We start from the raw sequence: 9,298 nt of genomic DNA on the forward strand, positions 1-9,298 counted from the left end.
GGGACCGCGATGCACGGAACATGAGGCGTGTGCATGAGGCCTAACAGACATGGTAAATTAAATGGTTCCATTACAAAATGCATCTTGTCCCCCAAAAATAATAAAGCTATAGTAACGGATAATTAAAAAAGTTATGGCTATTGGAATGTGGGGAGGAAAAAATTACAATGAAAAAAAAAAAAAACGGGCTGGTACCAGGGGTTAAGGGCAAAATGCACCACTGCTTGAATGTGACGTGCGACCAGTACCGCCCCCTGTAGACTGTCATCTGAAGGATGGTCACGGGTGACCTAGATGTAATGGCCTCCTTAAGTCTCATCCAGACAACCGTCATGTTTTAGGATTGTGGCCACAACTCCCAGTCCGACCGCAGGTCTTGCGACCTGAATTTACTGCATCGCAGGCACGTACGGCGCCGTAAGTTTGGGTCAAGAGACCCGTGGTAGGTCGGGGAATTGGCGCTGTAATATACGGCTAAGTTACGGACAAAGGATGTAAAATCCAGCCACCTGTTGACAATGCATGGGAATTTTAGTACGGCGTGGTATCACACATGACAGGCTTAGATAAAAGACTCTGCAGACAGTATCACGTATGATGTGGTTAGGGTTAGATGCCCAATGGACAGTATCGCACATGACGGGCTTAGATACAGAGGCTCAACCGGACACTACCAAACCTACTAAGGTTAAATACACGGCTCAGCAGACAGTATCACAGATTAGCGTTTTGTATACAGTAGCTCATCACACACAATGGGATTAGATACAGCACCTTAACAGACAGTATCGCACATGATAGAATTAGATACAGCAGCTCTGCAGACAGTACCACAGATGATATTATTAAATACAGTGGCTCAGAAGACCGTATCACATATGCTAGGCTTAGATGCAGTAGCTCAGAAGACTGAGTGTATCACAGATTTGAGGCTTCGATGCATCAACTCATCAGACATGAAGGGATTAGATACAGCAGTTCTGCAGACAATATCACGATAGGTGTAGGTACAGCTGCTCAGCAGACAGTATCACACATGATAGGATTAGATACACAGCTCAGCAGACAGTATCACACACAATAGCATTAGATACAGCGGTTCAGCAGACAGTATCATACATGATAGGATTGAATATAGGCGCTCAGCGAACAGTATCACACAGGATTAGATACAGTGGCTCAGTGGACAGTATCACACATGATATCCTTAGATACAGCGGAAAGTATGACATGACAGGATTAGATACAGTGGCTCAGCGGACAGTATCACACATGACAGGATTAGATACAGCGGCTCAGCTGACAGTATCACACATGATAGGATTAGATACAATGGATCAGCATACAGTATCACACATGATAGGATTAGATACAGCAGCTCAGCAGACAGTATCACACATGATAGGATTAGATACAATGGATCAGCATACAGTATCACACATGATAGGATTAGATACAGCAGCTCAGCAGACAGTATCACACATGATAGGATTAGATACAATGGATCAGCTGACAGTATCACACATGATAGGATTAGATACAGCGGCTCAGCTGACAGTATCACACATGACAGGATTAGATACAGCGGCTCAGCTGACAGTATCACACACAATAAGTTTAGATACAGCGGCTCAGTTGTTTTTTCTTTGTGCGGCTGGTACTTCTAGGCCCGCCTGAGCAGACAATCGCAGCTTTATATGCCGGGCGGATGTGGTCGGATAGTACGTGGGAAACAGATGTCATTAATGGAACTGGAGATCCTACATGACAATTGGAGCCTGGAGGTCAAGGCATAAGGAAGTGGCCTTTTAACTCCATGTTATTTTAAGCTTTCTTAAACTTGATGTGAGAGTTCATGGGGAGTTTACTCAGCTGGATACTGAAGGAGCGTTCTTTGTTGCGACATCTGATAGAGCTGCATACCTTACACACTATCCTCTATTACACCTTCAAGACGGCTCTGTCATGCCAGGTGTGTGCGGCCAAATGTCCCCGACTGAACTGAGCATGGAGTTCTCATCATCTCAGTGATCTGACGTCACCCCAGTTTATAGCGCGGGTTCACTGAGATTCACCTTCCACCATTTATCCACCACAGCTGTGGGTTTGTTACAGTTGATACCAGTCTAGACAGTGTCTTTCCTCTTAGTGCCCCAGTAACACCCCAGAGTGGTGTTACCACTCCGGCACCCTGCTACTGTCTTTAACCCCTTAAGGACACGGCCATATTTCACCTTCAGGCCTAGTTCACACGATCGCTTTTTTTGCGAGTGTACGGGCCGCGTTTTTTTGTGTTCTGTATACGGAACCATTCATTTCAATGGTTCCGCATTAAAAACGGAATGTGTTCCGTAAGCATTCCGTTTCCATATTTCGGTTTTTCCGTTCCGTTGAAAGATAGAACATGTCCTATTATTGCCCGCAAATTGTAGGATTTTACTAATTTATGACGTAAAGTCATGATTTTATGAAAGACACGGAGGCGAGGATTGCTTAACTCTTTCTTTACTTGAAAAATAGCAGCAAAGAAGATAATCTGAAAAAAAACATTACTACAGAGGTAACATAAGCCCCTCCCCCTTAGTCCTCCATAAAGGGACCTCCTCCACATCTCCACTTCCTCTTTCTTTGGTAACGGATCTGCAAAACCCAAACTGGAACCGCCGAGAATCAAGAACACCGGCGTGACTTCAAACGATGCCAAACAATGGAACAATCCCCAAACGAAATCCTGGTAGGACGTGACAACACTGGGGAACATCATTCACAGACTGCTGGGCCTTGTAATCAACCTGGAAAGAAACATAAAAATAAATAGCAAGGAGCCAAGGAAGAGCTCCAAATAGTCGTACTGATACAGTAACAGACAATGCAAAGGAAAAATCGACAACTCTTAGCATACAAAATAGTACAAAATATATATAAATAAAGGGAGGGAGAAAGAGCGGGTGGGACAATACTCGCCTCCGTGTCTTTCATAAAATCATGACTTTACGTCATAAATTAGTAAAATCCTACAATTTTATATCAAGACACGGAGGCTCATATTGCTAGTTTAAAGCCGATTCACAATGGACGAAAACACATGCGGACCCGGTCTGAAGTAAAATTCCCTGAAAGTAGAAACTCGAGACCAGTCCGCCAGTCTCATGACGTCCTCCAATTTAGCCCCCGAAAGGGTAAGGGACGTAGCCGAGGCACCTCGAACCGAATGCGCCGTGAAGATGGAGGTGTCAATGCCAGATAGGGATAAGATCCATTTCACCCAACGCGATAAGGTGACACTAGTGACCGGAAGGTGAGGCCGACGGAAAGAAATGAACAGCTGCGAATGAGAAGTAGTCCGCAGAGGCGAAGTCCGCGCTTCGTACTCCCTAAGACATGCAACTGGACACAGGATCAAGGATTCCGGAAAAGCCGGATAATCCACAGACCTAATACTAGTCTTAGTGCGACGTGAGATATTAAAAGTCACGCCTTCCGGGGTGAACGAGCAAGCATCGTAGTCCAACGCCCGCACGTCCGACACCCTTTTACAGGAGACCAGACAAAATAAAGTAACTAACTTGGCCGAAAGTTGACGTAAAGAGAGTTCCAAATTGACCGGCCAAGACGACAGAAAGGATAAAACTATGGACACGTCCCAAGAACTCGAAAAACGAGGACGGGGAGGTCGGGTAAGGCGAGAACCTCTAAGCAAACGACAAACAAGGGGATAACGCCCCGCCGGGCAGCCTTCGAACCCCCTATGGCCGGACGAAATAGCCGACCTAAAAACATTAATGGTACGATAGGCCTTACCATCCTTGTACAAAGAAGAAAGGAACAAGATAATATTATTCACCAAGGTCGTAACGGGATCCAGATTCCTGAGCAGGCACCAACCAGACCAAGACTGCCATGCAGACTTGTAAGCTCTTCTGGTCCCGGGGGCCCATGCGCTCTCCAATAGGAACCTAGCCGTCTCCGAAACATCTGTGGGTGGATCGGGGTTCCCGAAATCCTGCAAACCAGCAGGCGTAAGGAGTCTGAGACTACAAGAGGGTGCGATTGACTCAACGGCCCCCGTAATAGGGCCGCTGAGTGGGGCAATAACAGGGGATAGTCCACCAACAACTCCAGGAGCTGAGGGAACCACGATTGAGTGTTCCAAAACGGGATCACTAGGACCAAATCCGCCAATTGGTAACGCACCATGGCCAGGACCCGTGGAATCAGGGAGAAAGGTGGAAAAGCATACATCAGGCTCCCTGACCACTGTTGTAGGAAAGCATCTACCGCCTCCGCAGATGGGTCCGGCCTCCAACTGAAGTACCTGGGGAGCTGGGCGTTCCATCGAGACGCGAAAAGGTCAATGGAAAACGGACCCCAGAGGGATAACACAGAGGCGAAGATTCCCTCGTCCAATTTCCAATCGCTGGAATCGGACATGAAACGAGAGCTCCAATCGGCCCGAGTATTGTGGAGCCCTGGTAAGTACTCCGCCACCACCGAAACGTTGTTGGAAAGGCAGAAGTCCCAAAACTCCTTGGCCAGATGAGTTAACATCCTGGATCGGGTACCTCCCATGGAGTTGATATATCGGACAGCCGAGACGTTGTCCATCCGCAGACGTACACACGCTCTGGTCCTTCAGTTGACGAAACTGCGGATCGCAAGGATCCCGCCAGGAGCTCTAGGGCATTGATGTGCAGGGATGACTCTGAGGACGCCCAAGGGCCCCCGGTGGACACTCCCTCGCAATGGGGCCCCCAGCCCAGGAGACTGGCGTCGGACTCCAGTACCAGGTCCGGACGAGGGCCAAAAATGGCCCTCCCGTTCCAGGCTGACAGGTTAGCAATCCACCAAACTAACTCGTCCCGAGTGTCCGAGTCCAGAATGATGAGGTCCGCATAGCTAGCTCCCGCCTGCAGATGAGCAATCTTCAGGCGCTGTAAGGCCCGATAATGCAGTGGGGCTGGGAAAATCGCCTGGATGGAGGACGATAACAGACCTATCACTCTGGCCAACTGACGAAGGGACACCTGAGGTAAAGCGAACGTGCGACGCAATTCCTTGCGTATGGAACTGACTTTTACTGCGGGAAGACTGAGAGTCAGAGCCTCCGAGTCCACCAGGAAACCTAGGAACTCCAAAGTCCTGGACCGGATCAAACAGGATTTCTCCCGGTTGATAATGAAACCCAAGCTGGTGAGAAGGGACATTGCCAGATGCAAGTGACTCAGAATGGTGGAATAATCCCCGGCCATGATCAAAATATCGTCCAGATAGACTATGAGCCTCACACCTCGGCTGCGGAGCCAGGCCATGACCGGGCGAAGTAACTTCGTGAAGCACCATGGGGCGGACGACAGGCCAAAGGGAAGGCACGTGAACCGCCACAGGGCGTTCCGCCAACGGAACTGCAACAGATCCCTTGAGGATGGAGCAATCGGTACCGTAAGGTACGCGTCCTTTAGGTCTAGTTTCACTAGCCAGTCCTGAGGAAGGAGCATATCCCGAAGGAGGTGGATGCCCTCCATCTTGAAATGACGGTATCTCACAAAGGAATTTAGGGCCTTCAGATTTATTACTGGTCGGAATTGACCCCCTTTTTTCTCCACGAGGAACATATTGCTGATCACTCCCCGAGGGGTCCGGGAGGCTGGCTCTATGGCTCCTTTCAGGAGCAATTGATTCAATTCCTCGTCTATGAGGGATTGGGCGGACAGGGACGCCTGAGTGTGCGGGGGAGTCCTTAAAAGATATGGGTTCGACACTAGTTATATGTGGAAACCTAGTATTGTGGACAAAATCCACGGATCTGAAGTGATAGTGGCCCACACATGGGAAAAGAAACGGAGTCTGCCCCCTATACATAGGTCCAAAAAAGGGGGAAGAAACTGTTGACTTACCGAAAGGGCGTCGAATGTTCGGCTGTCCACGATAGGATCTGCCTCGTCCAAAAGAACCCCGCGATGGGAAGAAGGATGGAGGTTGCCTGGGGTCCTGACCAAAGGACCGGAAGGATGATGAAGAGGGACCTCGTCCCGAGCCTCGGGACTGGAAGGAGGAACGGCCGGCCAGACGGCCCCTTGAACTGCCGGCCCTGGAGGAAACCCGGTTACTGAAAACCTTGCGCATAGAGGTTTGCGCCTTATCAAGGGCAGTAAATGTGCCCACAAACTTTCCCAGCTCCTTAATAAAGGGATCACCAAAAAGGAGTCCCTGGGAGTCTTTGCCCGACTCAGTTAGGGCCATGTTGGCTAGCCTAGGTTCCATCTTGATCAAGATGGCCTTCCTGCGTTCAATGGCAATAGATGTGTTGGCGTTGCCTGCCAGGCATATGGCCCGTAGGACCCAGCCTCTAAGTTCCTCGGGGTCTACCAGTCGGCCCTCAGACTTAGCCGATTCCGCCAAATCAAAGATCTTGGCTAGTGGCCCCATAATGTCCAACAACTTGTCCTGGCACGCCCGAAGGGCTGAGTCCAGGCCTCTACGGGGACTAAACCCCGATTTAGACAAAAATTGTACGACCTTAGGGTTGACTGTGGGAGTTTCACACACCCTGTTTGGTATAGTCGGACGGGGACATTCAGCCCGCAGTTTGTTTCTAGCCTCCTTGCTAAGAGGCTTGCGGGCCATGGACTCAATGTAGCTAGCGACATGGGGAGCCGGCAGCCACTCGGATGACCTGGGGTGATGGAGCGAGTCCAGGTCAAATAACGGGGAACCGGATGGATCCGTAAGGGATGCCTGCGCGTCGGTCGTCGCAGACGACTTAGACGCAGACGGCCGGGAAGCCGGATCAGGTTGCCCCTCATCCAAGTCAAACTCATCTCCCTCAGAGTTAACTGGGGAATGTAACTCAACCTCCTCCTCAGACTCCTGAGAGTCAGATTCTGGTTGCGGCTGGGCTCTAGCCGTTTTCCAGTTCCGTGCACATTCTGCCTTGCGCGGACAGGCTCTTTTGCGCGACCGGAGCGCGCTGTCAGATGATGTAACTAAGCCATCGGTCAAGGAGTTTCTGGAGGTGTTAGGTAATGACACTGTGGTATCATGCGTCATGGTAACTGTCTGGGCACAGAGGACCTGAGACAGGGAGCTGGTGAGGGCTGAGGAAACAGAGCCCAGAGCAGACAAAATAGCGTCTGAAATGGACTGCTGCAAGGCCCTAGCCTGGGCATCTGCCATAGAGGGAATAGCTGCCCCAGAAGGGGGGGGGGGGCATAGCCTGGGGAGCAGCATGATTAGTATCCAGCAAGGGGCTGCTAATGATCAGAGAAGAGGGGGCTGGAACCAGGGACATGATAGGTGAGTAATGGGCAAAACCAACAATACCTAAATTAAGGACCCTGAGAGGTAATGAATCAAGCGACAGTACAGGAGCGCGGCAAGCCGAAGTGACCGTTGGCGAAAGCACTGAAACTTCCGAAATCTCGCGCGATCTCGGACGCTGGGAGAACAGAACAGCCTGAGAGCGCGCGCGCCCGAAATCCCGCAATCGCGAGACTTCAGGCGCAACCCAAAATGGCCGCCGAGCTCTCGCGATATTGCCAGAAGAAGAAGAAGAAGAAGAAAGGAAATGGCGCCGGAAAACGACCGTCGAAGGTAACAGGAGACCCCTCAGTGGCCGGTAAGAAAAACCAGAAGCCGCAAGGCAGTCAGCTACCACCGGAGGGCGGGAAAATTACCCCCACAGAAGAAAGGATGGGGGGAAAACAAAAAGAAACGGGAGAAAACAAGAAAACAATGAATAAGGGAAAAATAATCCCAAATATATAACTAAGGGGAGAAAACGCGACCCATAAAAGGGCAATCCCTAAGGAATAAAACAATCGAAAAACACAGGCAATATAAAACCAAAAATCAATATATATATAGACAAATCTTTCACCCACAGCCCAGAGGACTGTGGTGAGGTACTTAACTGAATAGCAGCAGCAAAGAAAGAGGAAGTGGAGATGTGGAGGAGGTCCCTTTATGGAGGACTAAGGGGGAGGGGCTTATGTTACCTCTGTAGTAATGTTTTTTTCAGATTATCTTCTTTGCTGCTATTTTTCAAGTAAAGAAAGAGTTAAGCAATATGAGCCTCCGTGTCTTGATATAAAATCACGTTCCGTGGCTCCATTCAAGTCAATGGGTCCGCAAAAAAAAAATGGAACACATACGGAAATGCATCCGTATGTTACTGTATATGCCATACCGAAAAACGAAACGGAAACACAACGGAACTCAAAAACGGAACAACGGATCCGTGAAAAACGGACCGCAAAAAAATTATAAAAGCCATACGTTCGTTTGAACTAGTCCTAAGGACCAAGCCATTTTTGGCAAATCTGACTTTATGTGACAATAACTTTAAAACGCTTTTACTTATCCAGGCCATTCTGAGATTGTTTTTTCATCACATATTGTACTTCATGATACTGGTAAAATGGAGTCAAAAAAATTCATTTTTATTTATAAAAAAATACCAAATTTACAAAAGATTTAGAAAAATTAGCAAATTTCCAAATTTCAATTTCTCTACTTTTATAATACATAGTAATACCTCCAAAAATCGTTATTACTTTACATTCTCCATATGTGTACTTCATGTTTGGATCATTTTGGGAATGCCATTTTATTTTTTGGGGACGTTGCAAGGCTTAGAAGTTTAGAAGCAAATCTTGAAATTTTTCAGAAAATTTCTAAAATCCACTATTTAAGGACCACTACAGGTCTGAAGTCACTTTGTGAGGCTTACATAATAAAAACCACCCAAAAATGACCCCATTTAATAAACTACACCCCTCAAGGTATTCAAAACTGATTTTACAAACTTTGTTAACCCTTTAGGTGTTCCACAAGAATTACCGTAATGGAAAATAGAGATAACATTTCAAAATTTTACTTTTTTGGCAGATTTTCCATTTGAATCTATTTTTTCCAGTTACAAAGCAAGGGTTAACAGCCAAACAAAACTCAATATTTATTGCCCTGATATCTACCGACTTATCTACCCCATATGTCGGTAGATATGCCACCTTAGTGCCTCTTTACAAAAATGTTGCTCCCTTAGTGCCCGCTTGTTTACATTCAGAAGCAGTAGACCTATGAGTAGTTCTGTTCACACAGCTGTGGGTTTGTTACAGTTGATACCAGTGTAGATACTGCTCCCCCTTAGTGTCCCCACAGTAGCTGAGTCCCATAAGTGTCCTACACAATAGATCTATCCCCTCGGTGCCCCCACACAGTACTTGTGCCGTCTTAATGCCCCCTTTCACAGTAGAAAACCCCCTTAGTGTCCCACCCATTGCGCCCACACAGTAGCCTT

The sequence above is a fragment of the Bufo bufo genome, chromosome 1 (assembly GCF_905171765.1).
Source record: "Bufo bufo chromosome 1, aBufBuf1.1, whole genome shotgun sequence".
Lineage (NCBI taxonomy): Eukaryota > Metazoa > Chordata > Amphibia > Anura > Bufonidae > Bufo > Bufo bufo.